This window comes from Triticum aestivum, chromosome 3A, assembly GCF_018294505.1.
Source record: "Triticum aestivum cultivar Chinese Spring chromosome 3A, IWGSC CS RefSeq v2.1, whole genome shotgun sequence".
Lineage (NCBI taxonomy): Eukaryota > Viridiplantae > Streptophyta > Magnoliopsida > Poales > Poaceae > Triticum > Triticum aestivum.
Genome location: NC_057800.1, coordinates 182,082,350 through 182,097,039, shown reverse-complemented (window position 1 = coordinate 182,097,039; position 14,690 = coordinate 182,082,350).

The window sequence follows — 14,690 nt, the reverse complement described above, 5'->3', positions numbered from 1 at the left end:
AAAGGGTGGAAGGCTCGGCCTTATGCCTGGTGTTTTGTTCCACTCTTGCCGCCCTAGTTTCCGTCATATCGGTGTTATGTTCCCGGATTTTGCGTTCCTTACACGGTTGGGTTATAATGGGAACCGCTTGACAGTTCGCCTTGAATAAAACTCCTCCAGCATGGCCCAACATTGGTTTTTCCATTCGCCACCTAGCCTTTTCTTTCCCTTGAGTAGGCCTGCCCAAGGGTCATCTTTATTTAAACCCTCGGGCCAGTGCTCCTCTGAGTGTTGGTCCAACTTGTCAGCCGCCGGTGGCCACCAGGGGCAACTCTGGGCTGGCCTACCGGAAGTTTGGACAATCCGGTGTGCCCTGAGAACGATATATGTGCAACTCCTATTGGGATTTGTCGGCACATTCGGGTGGCTTTGCTGGTCTTGTTTTACCATTGTCAAAATGTCTTGTAACCGGGATGCCGAGTCTGATCGGATTGTCTTGGGAGAAGGAATATCCTTCGTTGACCGTGAGAGCTTGTGATGGGCTAAGTTGGGACACCCCTGCAGGGATTTGAACTTTTGAGAGCCGTGCCCACGGTTATGGGCAGATGGGAATTTGTTAATGTCCGGTTGTAGAAAACCTGAAGTTGATCTTAATTAAAATACATCAACCGCGTGTATAACCGTGATGGTCTCTTCTCGGTGGAGTCCGAGAAGTGAACACGGTGTTGGAGTTATGCTTGACGTAGGTTGTTCTAGGATCACTTCTTGATCATAGTTGTTTGACCGTGCTTTTGCCTTCTCTTCTTGCTCTCATTTGCGTATGTTAGCCACCATATATGTTAGTCGCTTGCTGCAGCTCCACCTCATACCTTTTGCCCTTCCTATAAGCTTAAATAGTCTTGATCGCGAGGGTGTGAGATTGCTGAGTCCCCATGACTCACAGATACTTCCAAAACCAGTTTGCAGGTGCCGATGAAACCGTGTAGGTGACGCAACCAAGCTCAAGGAGGAGCTCGATGAAGATCTTGTCCTTTGTGTTGTTTCGTTCTAGTTGATCAGTAGTGGAGCCCAGTTGGGACGATCGGGCATCTGTGTAGCTTTTGCGGTAGTCTTCTTTTATTTTGGTTCCGTAGTCGGACCTTGAGTGTATCTGGATGTATGTAATGCTTTATTCATGTATTGTGTGAAGTGGCGATTGTAAGCCAACTATGTATCTCTTTTCCCTTATGTATTACATGGGTGGTGTGAAGATTACCTCACTTGCGACATTGCTTTCAATGCGGTTATGCCTCTAAGTCGTGCTTCGACACGTGGGAGATATAGCCGCGTCGAGGGTGTTACACATAATATATGGGTTGATGTTGCATGTGATGATGATGCAGCTTTGATGTTTGGAAAGCATCAAGATTCAAAGAACATATCTATGCTAATTGAGGTTCTTCAGAAATCTCCAATTCCCAGTACACCGAACCGCAATCCACCTACAAAGCCCTCTTATAGTGAGAGTCAACATACTGGGAGTCAGGCAATTGATGTTGATATAGTCAACATACTGGGAGTCAGGCAGTCTACTAGTATTGATGATCCTAACAGAGACATAACCGATGATGCTATTCCTGATGATGCTATACTCTCATATAATGATGATGAGAGGGAGTATCCTAACTTAGTCAAGAAGTCTATGAAAGAAGATGATTCAACAGATATAGAAGAGGAAGATGATCCTCCAGCATATGAATCCACTGACACTAAAGAGGAAGAAGAGAATAGAGACATGGGTTTAGTAGATGAGGAGGAAGAGGAGGAGGAGGACAGACCTATTGTAGTGTATAATAAGGAGGATCCATCATTTGTATAAGGATCGGCATTCCCCTCTTTGTTGGATTGCAAGAATGCACTTTCTACTTTTGCAATTAAAAGTGAATTTGACTATACAATCCAAAAGAGTGATCCTAATAGGCTGAGAGTTTGTTGTGCATATAAGAGGTGTAAGTGGAGGATACATGGCTCTTATATGAGGAATAGCACAATATTTCAGGTATAACTTGGTAATATCTAATTGATTTGATTGGTGTGCCCTTTCTTCTGTGCAATTGGTAGCAATACAATTTGATTTTGCTGTTTTTTCAATGCAGATCAAGGTGTGTCCTTTCTCTCATACATGCCCAAGCAAGCTGAGAAGTGAGAAGTTCAAGCCAGCTAAGAGTAGGTGGGTTGCTGATGTTATCCTAGATTGGGTCAGAAAGAACCCAGACATTGGCCCTACTGCTCTTCAAGAGAAGATTGAGGGGAAGTATCACTTCACGGTGCCATACATGCGTGTATCTCGTGGTAAGGAGAAAGCAATGGATATGATTAGTGGAAATGGAAAGATAGCTTCCATCTTCTCTATAGTTTCAAGGCTGAGGTGGAGAAGTGTCTGGTAGTGTAGTGGAAATAGACAAAGAGACTGTGAAGTACTCAATCAAAGGAAAAGTCAAGGAGAAGGAATGCTTTAGGAGAGTGTCCGTTTCATTCAAGGCATGTTGACAAGGGTTTTTAGATGGGTGTCGACCATACTTGGTCGTGGATTCAAATGCACTAAACGGGAGATTCAAAGGGCAGCTAGCTTCTACTTGTGCCATTGATGGCCGTAATTGGCTTTACCCGGTTGCCTACTATGACACCCCCGATTTGACCGTACACTAATCATGCATGCAAATGTGTACGATCAAGATCAAGGACTCACGGGAAGATATCACAACACAACTCTACAAATAAAATAAGTCATACAAGCATCATATTACAAGCCAGGGGCCTCGAGGGCTCGAATACAAGAACTCGATCATAGACGAGTCAGCGGAAGCAACAATATCTGAGTACAGACATAAGTTAAACAAGTTTGCCTTAAGAAGGCTAGCACAAACTGGGATACAGATCAAAAGAGGCGCAGGCCTCCTGCCTGGGATCCTCCTAACTACTCCTGGTCGTCGTCAGCGGGCATCACGTAGTAGTAGGCACCTCCGGTGTAGTAGGAGTCGTCGTCGACGGTGGCATCTGGCTCCTGGGCTCCAACAACTGGTTGCGACAACCAGGTAGAAGGGATAGGGGGGAAAGAGGGAGAAAGCAACCGTGAGTACTCATCCAAAGTACTCGCAAGCAAGGAGCTACACTACATATGTATGCATTGGTATCAACTGGAATAAGGCTATCATATGTGGACTGAACTGCAGAATGCCGGAATAAGAGGGGGATAGCTAGTCCTTTCGAAGACTACGCTTCTGGCAGCCTCCGTCTTGCAGCATGTAGAAGAGAGTAGACTGAAGACCTCCAAGTAGCATCGCATAGCATAATCCTAACCGATGATCCTCCCCTCGTCGCCCTGTGAGAGAGCGATCACCGGTTGTATCTGGCACTTGGAAGGGTGTGTTTTATTAAGTATCCGGTTCTAGTTGTCATAAGGTCAAGGTACAACTCCAAATCGTCCTGTTACCGAAGATCACGGCTATTCGAATAGATTAACTTCCCTGCAGGGGTGCACCACATTCCCCAACACGCTCGATCCCATTTGGCCGGACACACTTTCTTGGGTCATGCCCGGCCTCGGAAGATCAACACGTCGCAGCCCCACCTAGGCACAACAGAGAGGTCAACACGCCGGTCTAAACCTATGCGCACAGGGGTCTGGGCCCATCGCCCTTAGCACACCTGCACGTTGCGTACGCGGCCGAAAGCAGACCTTGCCTAGTGGCGTTCCAGTCCAATCCGGCGCGCGCCACTCAGTCGCTGACGTCACGAAGGCTTCGGCTGATACCACGACGCCGGGATACCCATAACTACTCCCGCGTAGATGGTTAGTGCGTATAGACCAAATGGCTAGACTCATATTAAATATCTAGATCTCGTTAAGCGTGTTAAGTATCCGCGAACGTCGACCAGGGCCAGGCCCACCTCTCTCCTAGGTGGTCGGAACCTGCCCTGTCGCTCCGCCTCAAAGATCCACTCGCGGGTGCTCCTCAAGCCGACCCGTCTTTAGCCACCACATGTATCATGTATAAAGTATATAGTATATACCCGTGATCAACTCCCGAGTGATCACGGCCCGATAGTATAGCATGGCAGACGGACAAGGATGTAGGGCCACTGATGATAAACTAGCATCCTATACTAAGCATTAGGATTGCCGGTAAGGGTAACAACAGTATTAGCAAGGACAGGCTATGCATCAGTATAGGATTAACGGGAAGCAGTAACATGCTACACTACTCTAATGCAAGCAGTATAGAGAAGAGTAGGCGATATCTGGTGATCAAAGGGGGGGCTTGCCTGGTTGCTCTGGCAAGAGAGAGGGGTCGTCAACACCGTAGTCATACTGGGTAGCAGCGGCGTCGGTCTCGGTGTCTAGCGAGAGAAGAGGGGGAAGAAATAATAAATATAATGCAAACAGATGCATAATGATGCATGACATGACAAAACGTGATGCTAGGTGTGCCCTAACGCGGTACGAGGGGGTACCGGTGAAGGGGGAAACATCCGGGAAAGTATTCCCGGTGTTTCGCGTTTTCGGACAGATGAACCGGAAGGGGGAAGTTGCGTGTTTGCTATGCTAGGGATGCGTGGCGGACGAATGGGCTGCGTATCCGAATTCGTCTCGTCGTTCTGAGCAACTTTCATGTACAAAGTTTTTCCATCCGGGCTACGGTTTATTTTATATTGATTTTCTAAAGTTTAAATCATTTTTAGAATTTATTTAATTAATTTAATTCAACATTATCCAAACAGTGTTTGCTGACGTCATCATGACGTCAGCATGACATCAGCAGTCAACAGAGGTGTTGACTGGGTCGCTGACGTGTGGGTCCCACTGGTCATTGACTGATTAGGCTAATCAGGGGTTAATTAAGTTAACTAGTAATTAGATTAATCTAATTAGGATTAATTAATTTAATTAATTCTTTAATTAATTAATTAATTAATTATCATTTTAATCAATTTTAATTATTATTTATTAATTCCTTTTTTAAATTAATTTAATTAGTATTATTATTTTGTTTTCGTTCACAGGGGGTGGGCCCCGTTTGTCTGTGGCACAGAGGCCATACAGGGCGCGGGCGACGGTTCATGGGCGCGCCCCGTTCGGGCGCATGCCCAGGGGCATGCGAGCGTGGGCGGCGGACCTGGCAGGTCGCCAGGCCGGCGTGGGCGAGGCCAGCATGGGTCGGCCGGTGAGCGAGCGGCGGCGAGCACGGCCCCGTGTGGGCGGGCGCGCATGAGCGCGCGGCAGGGCTGTAGCAGGGGGGGCACGAGGCGCGGTGCAGGCGGCGCAAGGCGCGGCGCCAAGGGCGGGCGAGCGACGCGGAACAGCGTGCAGCGACCGGCGGAGTAGAGGCCGTGGGCGAGAGGCGGGGCTCACGGCGACGGGCGCGGCAGACGCGAGCCCGTCCGGAGCTCGGGCGCGGGGCGTACGAGGAAAGGGGGGCGCGCGGCACGAGCGCCCACGGGGTGCGGCCAAGGAGGCGGGGCCAAGCACCGGCGAGAGGGGACGGGGTGCAGGAGGACCGGGGTGCGTAGGGAACGGGCAGCGTGCTCGATGGAGGTCGGGGAGGACCGTGGTGGAGGGGGACGAGGACGGCGTCGACGGGGAGGAGACGAGGCCGAGGCGGCGGCGTGCATCGACGGCGTTGGTGACGAGGAGACGAGGACGACGGGGCGGCACCGTGGCGCTGGGGAGGCGGTTAGGCGACGGAGAGGAGGGGCGAGGAGTACAGGGCGGTGACGGGAGATTGCCGGCGCCGGGGCCGAGCTGCGGGGATCGATCCCGATCCAGATCGGATCGGGAGAGGGGGAGTGGGAGCGAGTGGGGGGGGCGAGTGGGGCGTTAGGGTTTCGGTCGGGGTGGGGTGGGGTGGCCTATAGGCAACGGGGTGAAGGGGCCGCGTGGGCCGGCCTGGTGGGTGGCGTGGTCGGCCAGCTGGGCCGTTTGGCCCGGGAGGGGAGGCTCTTTCTTTTTATTAGTTTTCTGTTTTTTATATATCTTTTCTATTTTATCTTGTTCCTCATTTTATTTTAGTTAGTTAAAATACAAGAATGATCCCTAACTTAGTACTGCCACTAAAGCCACTGCAATAAAAAGTCTAACACCTAAATAGAATAGTTTAACATTTTATTAATTATAAAAGGCATTTCAATAATTGTTTTGACTACTGTTTTATTCATTTTAGAGTATTTAAAGATTTTATATTAGTGTGGTTTCTCCATCATAATTATTCATGATTTATTTGAATCCACCCGAGCATTTGGTTTTAATATTTGAAAACTTTTATTGTTTGCCTTTATTTTAAATTTGAATTTTGAACTGGGTTTCGAACTACGCGGGTTTATCAACAGTAACCGAGGTGACGTGGCATCATTAGCGGAGTTTCACTATAGCTTAATTATCTGGGCGTCACAATTCTCCTCCACTACAAGAAATCTCGTCCCGAGATTTAGGAGGTAGAAGGAAACAACGCAGGGTATTCATCACGTAGGCGATCCTCGCGTTCCCAAGTGGCTTCGTCTTCAGAGTGATTCGACCACTGGACTTTGAGGAATTTGATCGCCTTCTGACGTGTGCGGCGTTCAGCTTGGTCAAGGATGCGGACCGGATGCTCTTTATAAGAGAGGTCCTGTTGCAATTCGAGCACTTCATGATCCACCGCTCGGATTGGATCCTTGAAGCAACGGCGGAGTTGTGACACATGGAACACATCGTGAACCTGAGAAAGGTTCGGTGGAAGCTCCAGTTGATATGCCACCTTTCCACGCCTTTCGAGAATAGTGAAGGGACCGATATAGCGAGGAGCTAGCTTGCCCTTGATCCCGAAGCGGTGAGCACCCTTCATTGGTGTAACTCGAAGATAAGCCTTTTCGCCAAGTTGATAGACCATGTCTTGGGTGATGACGGTCATACTGACTTTTCTGACGTGACTGAGCAGTCTTGAGATTCTCGCGAATAATGCGAACTTGTTCTTCGGCCTGTTGGATAATATCCGGACCGAAGAGTGGACGCTCCCCAGTTTCTGACCAGTTCAGAGGGGTTCGACACTTTCGTCCATATAGCACTTCGAAGGGGGACATCTTCAGACTAGCTTGATAGCTATTATTATAAGAGAACTCGGCATATGGAAGAGATTCCTCCCATTTCTTGCCGAATGAGATTACACAAGCTCGAAGCATGTCTTCGAGAACTTGGTTGACACGTTCAACCTGTCCTTGCGACTGAGGATGGAACGCAGTACTGAACGACAGATGAGTCCCCATAGCTTCTTGGAAACTCGCCCAAAACCTTGAAGTGAATAAGTTGCCACGGTCTGAGCTGATAACCAGTGGGATACCGTGAAGTGAAACAATTCTGGCCATGTAGAGAGTAGCAAGCTGACTAGCAGTGATTGTCTCTTTGACCGCCAGGAAATGGGCAACTTTGGAAAGCCGGTCAATGACGACAAGAATAGCATCATTACCTTTCTGCGATTTGGGAAATCCAGTGATGAAGTCCATCTCAACATGGTCCCATTTCCATTCAGGAATAGAGATAGGTTGCAGAGTTCCAGCAGGCCTTTGATGCTCTGCTTTGATTCGGCGACAAACATCACACTCAGCAACATAACGAGCAATGTCCTGCTTCATATTAGACCACCAGAATCTTTGACGAATATCCTGGTACATCTTTGTACTACCAGGATGGATGGACAGAGGCGTATCATGGGCTTCTTGCATAAACCTTTTAGTCTTATCCAGGTTTTTCTTCGAACATGGTACCACTAGGCGGCCTTTGAAACACAAGGCGCCATCGTCAGCAACAGTGAAGAATGAGGGCTTTCTTTTTTGAGGTCGCGCTTAATCTTGAGGACTTCATCGTCACATTTCTGTATCCATTTGATGGTGTCCACAAGATCTGGTTTCGCAACCAGGGTATTGAGAGAACCCTTGGAAACAACATGGAGGTTCCGTTTCGGGAAATCTTCGGGAGGGGGAGCGAGTGATCCCGGAGGAACAATATGGAGGTTCAGCCCTCTAAATTCTTCAACAAGCGATGGGTGAACTTTGTGAACCTGGAGGTGGTTACAGTAAGACTTGCGGCTCAAGGCATCAGCCATTACATTAGCCTTGTCGGGGGTATAGGATATACCCACATCAAAGTCTGCAACAGTCTCCATCCATCTTTGCTGACGTAGGTTTAAATCTGGCTGAGTAAACAGATACTTCAGACTTTGATGGTCGGTGAAGATCTCGCAACGATTACCGAGAAGGTAATGTCGCCACTGCTTCAGTGCATGAATGACAGCAGCAAGCTCGAGGTCGTGAACTGGGTAGTTTTCTTCGTGAGGGCGCAGTTGACGAGAGGCATAAGCAATCACTCTGCGCTCTTGCATTAGGACACAGCCTAATCCTTGACGGGAAGCGTCGCAGTAAATGACGAAGTCCTTCTTAGTATCAGGTGGAGCAAGTACGGGGGCAGAAGTCAACTTGTCTTTGAGCGCCTGGAAACTTTCCTGACACTTGTCTGTCCAGTCAAACTTGACACCCTTATGCAACAGATTAGTCAGAGGCCTGGCAATCTTGGAGAAGTTCTCGACGAATCGACGACAATAGCTGGCGAGACCGAGAAAACTTCGGACTTGCTTGACATTCTTCGGAGGAGTCCAATCGAGAATAGCCTGAACTCGTTCAGGGTTGATGGCAATACCATCCTTGGAGATGACATGCCCAAGATAGGTTACTTCGGGGAGCCAGAATTCACACTTGGAATACTTAGCATACAGTTGATGTTCTCGAAGCTTCTCCAGCACAAGACGCAGATGTCCAGCATGTTCTTCCTCGTTCTTGGAAAATACAAGGATATCGTCCAGATAAACCACGACGAACTTGTCGAGGTAATCCATGAATATATAATTCATCAGACGAGAGAAGGTGGCGGGAGCATTCGTTAAGCCGAATGACATGACGGTGTACTCGTATGACCCATACCGAGTCACGAAGGCGGTTTTTGGGATGTCCTCTTCACGAACACGGATCTGGTGGTAACCCAACCTCAAGTCGAGTTTGGAGAACACTGATGAGCCAGCCAGCTGATCATAAAGATCATTGATCCGAGGAAGTGGGTATTTATTCTGAATGGTAGCTTGGTTTATAGGACGATAGTCTTGGACTAATCGGTTTGTCCCATCCTTCTTCTTAACAAAGAGAGAAGGTGCTCCCCAAGGAGAGCAACTTGGGCGAATGAAACCTTTGACAAGAGATTTGTCGATTTCCTCCTTAAGCTCGATGAGTTCATGCGGCGGCATCTTATAGGGTCGTTTAGCTATAGGGGTGGTGCCGGGTTTCAAGTCGATGATGAACTCGACAGCTCTAGCAGGGGGAATCCCTGGAAGTTCTTCTGGGAAGACGTCTTGGAATTCACGAACGATGGGAATGTTTTCAATGCCCTCGAGTGGTGCAGCGTTCAACGCATTCAAGGCATAAAGTCGTGCCTCGGCGTTCTGAACTAGATGAGCTTGGTAAGCTATTATTTCGTCAGAAGGGTGTAGCAGATGGACGACCTTAGTGGCGCAAACTATAGAAGCAGTATGCGCTTTCAACCAATCCATTCCCAGAATGAGGTCGATGTTAGACGACTTCAGGATAATGGGAGAGGCATAGAATTCCAGCCCTTCGATTTCCACGGGGACATCGATGCCAACCAGTGAGGTTTGACATTGTCCCACGGGGGTTTTTACCAATACCGAAGTGTTCATCTCCTCACATTTAACGTCATGCTTGTATGCAAAATCTTCTGACATGAATGAATGCGATGCCCCTGAATCGAATAAAACAGATGCAGGTACTGAGTTTACGAGGAGTGTACCCATCACGGTAGCAGGCTGGTCTTGGGCTTCGTTCAGATCAACATGGTTGGCATGAATGTGACCATAAGTCTTGGCATTGTTGTTGCGGGGCTGGTTGTTTCCACGGCCAGTTGCTGGAAGGGCCAGTTGATTCTGTTTCTGGTTGCATTCCCTAGCACGGTGCCCTGGTTGTCCACACCTGAAGCACAAACCATTCTCGGGAGTAGGAACAGGAGCTTGGGGTGGTGGAGCTGGAAGCCTTGGCTGCCTAGTTGGAGCCGTAGGCAGACGAGGTGCAGCATAGGACTGCCTTGGGGCAGGTGCACTTGGCTGGTACATGCTGTTGGGAATCCATATCTTGCGCTTCTGCGAGGACGGGCCCGAAGATGAGCCCGTGTCACGGCTGCGCTTGTGAGAGCTCTGGTATTCCTGCAGACCAGTTTCGACATTGATGGCTTTGTTCACCAGAGTAGCGAAATCAGCAAAGTCATGCACTAGAAGTGCGAGTTTGATGTCAGCTTGAAGGCCATCCCGGAACTTCTCCTTTCTGCGTGCATCAGTTGCAATGTCCTCTTCAGCATAGCGGGACAAGTCCAGAAACTCCCGCTGATAAGCTTCCACAGTTTTGTTGCCTTGGGTGAGGTTGCGGAACTCATGCTTCTTCCGGTCCATAACTCCTGAGGAATGAAGCGAGCACGGAAGGTAGCTTGGAAGTCTGGCCAGGTGATGATTGTTCCAGCTGGCAGAGTACGCCTGTGGCTGTCCCACCATTGAGCTGCGGGTCCTTTCAGGAAGAAGGAAGCAAAGGTGACATAGCTGGCAGGGGCTACATCAGCAGACTCCATCTCATAGGTGATGTCTCGGAGCCAGTCATCAGCATCCAGAGGCTGAGTTGAGCTGCGGTACACAGTTGGGTTCAGGCGCATGAAATCCTGCAGAGTTACTGGGGTTGGTTGCTGGTTCATATTGGGGCGAGGAAACTGAGCCATCATATTCTCCATGAACTGGCGATTCATCTCAAGCTGTTGGATCATACCAGTCATGTACTCAGGCGGTGGTGGGGCGTTGCCACCACGACCGCGACCACCCATCCTGCTAATATTTAACAGGGGTAGTTCAATATTGAGAAATTTGCAAAAACAAAAATCATTCATGATGGAACATGCACAACGAAAGCAGCACGAGAGATACTACATAGTAGTCGGCATATCTTACAAAAGAGATCATGCATAGAGTTCGTTACACAGTGTTCAGTACATAGGCTAAGACATCATAGGCGGCACGCAGGCTCGCGGCGAATGCATCTAACACTAACAAGCAAGTCTACATCAGTCCCACGCGATATTGCGGAGGTAGCTGTAGCCTGAAAGCTGGTAGTGTGGCATCGGGTACACCACGTCGGCAACCTGGGGTCCGCGGGTACTCTGGTGCAGAACCTGACGCTCAAGTGGGAGAAGAGGACCAAGTGCGGGAGAGTAGCCTCCCACCTCTGGACAACCGACACCCTGGGGCATCACGGTCCTGGCTGGGTAGATAGTAGAACGCGACAGCTCCCCAGATCCGACGAAGGGGTGCATCATCATCAGAGCACGATAGAGGTGCTGACGAGTGGTGTACAACTCGTGGCGAAGAGCTCAGTTAGCTCGGTCCAGCCCATCAGCATGCAGAACCAGGTTCTGATGGTAGAAGGGCTCACGGGTAACAGTGGAGTAGGCAGCAGTGTAGTATCCCTCCGCGCCAACATCGGATGCGATAGCAATGTGCCTGAAGGGGGAGGTGTCCAACTCCTGATACTCTCCACGGAGACGTGTCAGAGCAGCATAAGCAGCATCGTGGACCGCCATATCGATGGTCACACCAACACCATAAGCGGTGTGCAGCACAGTAGCGGAGTCATACTCTCGAGAGTAGAGGTGGACGATGGCACGGTACTGCTCCTGGTTGAAGTCCTGGTACTCCTCATAGACGGTGTACTCAGGGTGCCAGCGATAACCCAGATAGGTCATCATCTCAACCAACACAGCAGGTGATCCTGAGGCACCAATGGCCGTCGTGTGGCGCACGACCTGCCACGTGGGTTCCATCTGAAAACAAAGATGTTTTCACAGGAGTCAAATGAAAATGTGGATAATGTTCAAGTACTACTCTAAAGAATAACTAGGGCTTATCCAACTTTGGGGTGAATGTCGTAACGGGATCCTAGTGTCAGAGTTAGTAAATTCGTTTAACCCGAGTAGAAGAGAGTTCAGAGTCCCAGAGTAAAGGTCGAGGAGTAAAAGATCCTAGTACCACCCGATGGCGACGTGGGCCCGTAAGGCACACAGCCAAGTTAGTAAAAGTTTTTGCAATGTCTAGACTCGACTTCGGCCAAGGAGTATGGAAGGGGAATTTCCTACAGGCAGTCGGCGCTGATACCAACTTGTGACACCCCCGATTTGACCGTACACTAATCATGCACGCAAATGTGTACGATCAAGATCAAGGACTCACGGGAAGATATCACAACACAACTCTACAAATAAAATAAGTCATACAAGCATCATATTACAAGCCAGGGGCCTCGAGGGCTCGAATACAAGAACTCGATCATAGATGAGTCAGCGGAAGCAACAATATCTAAGTACAGACATAAGTTAAACAAGTTTGCCTTAAGAAGGCTAGCACAAACTGGGATACAGATCGAAAGAGGCGCAGGCCTCCTGCCTGGGATCCTCCTAACTACTCCTGGTCGTCGTCAGCAGGCATCATGTAGTAGTAGGCACCTCCGGTGTAGTAGGAGTCGTCGTCGACGGTGGCGTCTGGCTCCTGGGCTCCAACAACTGGTTGCGACAACCAGGTAGAAGGGATAGGGGGGAAAGAGGGAGAAAGCAACCGTGAGTACTCATCCAAAGTACTCGCAAGCAAGGAGCTACACTACATATGTATGCATTGGTATCAACTGGAATAAGGCTATCATATGTGGACTGAACTGCAGAATGCCGGAATAAGAGGGGGATAGCTAGTCCTTTCGAAGACTACGCTTCTGGCAGCCTCCGTCTTGCAGCATGTAGAAGAGAGTAGACTGAAGACCTCCAAGTAGCATCGCATAGCATAATCCTAACCGATGATCCTCCCCTCGTCGCCCTGTGAGAGAGCGATCACCGGTTGTATCTGGCACTTGGAAGGGTGTGTTTTATTAAGTATCCGGTTCTAGTTGTCATAAGGTCAAGGTACAACTCCAAATCGTCCTGTTACTGAAGATCACGGCTATTTGAATAGATTAACTTCCCTGCAGGGGTGCACCACATTCCCCAACACGCTCGATCCCATTTGGCCGGACACACTTTCCTGGGTCATGCCCGGCCTCGGAAGATCAACACGTCGCAGCCCCACCTAGGCACAACAGAGAGGTCAGCACGCCGGTCTAAACCTATGTGCACAGGGGTCTGGGCCCATCGCCCTTAGCACACCTGCACGTTGCGTACGCGGCCGAAAGCAGACCTTGCCTAGTGGCGTTCCAGTCCAATCCGGCGTGCGCCACTCAGTCGCTGACGTCACGAAGGCTTCGGCTGATACCACGACGCCGGGATACCCATAACTACTCCCGCGTAGATGGTTAGTGCGTATAGACCAAATGGCCAGACTCAGATTAAATATCCAGATCTCGTTAAGCGTGTTAAGTATCCGCGAACATCGACCAGGGCCAGGCCCACCTCTCTCCTAGGTGGTCAGAACCTGCCTTGTCGCTCCTCCTCAAAGATCCACTCGCGGGTGCTCCTCAAGACGACCCGTCTTTAGCCACCACATGTATCATGTATAAAGTATATAGTATATACCCGTGATCAACTCCTGAGTGATCACGGCCCGATAGTATAGCATGGCAGACGGACAAGGATGTAGGGCCACTGATGATAAACTAGCATCCTATACTAAGCATTAGGATTGCCGGTAAGGGTAACAATAGTATTAGCAAGGACAGGCTATGCATCAGTATAGGATTAACGGGAAGCAATAACATGCTACACTACTCTAATGCAAGCAGTATAGAGAAGAGTAGGCGATATCTGGTGAACAAAGGGGGGGCTTGCCTGGTTGCTCTGGCAAGAGAGAGGGGTCGTCAACACCGTAGTCGTACTGGGTAGCAGCGGCGTCGGTCTCGGTGTCTAGCGAGAGAAGAGGGGGAAGAAATAATAAATATAATGCAAACAGATGCATAATGATGCATGACATGACAAAACGTGATGCTAGGTGTGCCCTAACGCGGTACGAGGGGGTACCGGTGAAGGGGGAAACATCCGGAAAGTATTCCCGGTGTTTCGCGTTTTCGGACAAATGAACCGGAAGGGGGAAGTTGCGTGTTTGCTATGCTAGGGATGCGTGGCGGACGAACGGGCTGCGTATCCGAATTCGTCTCGTCGTTCTGAGCAACTTTCATGTACAAAGTTTTTCCATCCGGGCTACGGTTTATTTTATATTGATTTTCTAAAGTTTAAATCATTTTTAGAATTTATTTAATTAATTTAATTCAACATTATCCAAACAGTGTTTGCTGACGTCATCATGACGTCAGCATGACATCAGCAGTCAACAGAGGTGTTGACTGGGTCGCTGACGTGTGGGTCCCACTGGTCATTGACTGATTAGGCTAATCAGGGGTTAATTAAGTTAACTAGTAATTAGATTAATCTAATCAGGATTAATTAATTTAATTAATGCTTTAATTAATTAATTAATTAATTATCATTTTAATCAATTTTAATTATTATTTATTAATTCTTTTTTTTTAATTAATTTAATTAGTATTATTATTAATATTATTATTTTGTTTTCGTTCACAGGGGGTGGGCCCCGTTTGTCTGTGGCACAGAGGCCATACAGGGCGCGGGCGAC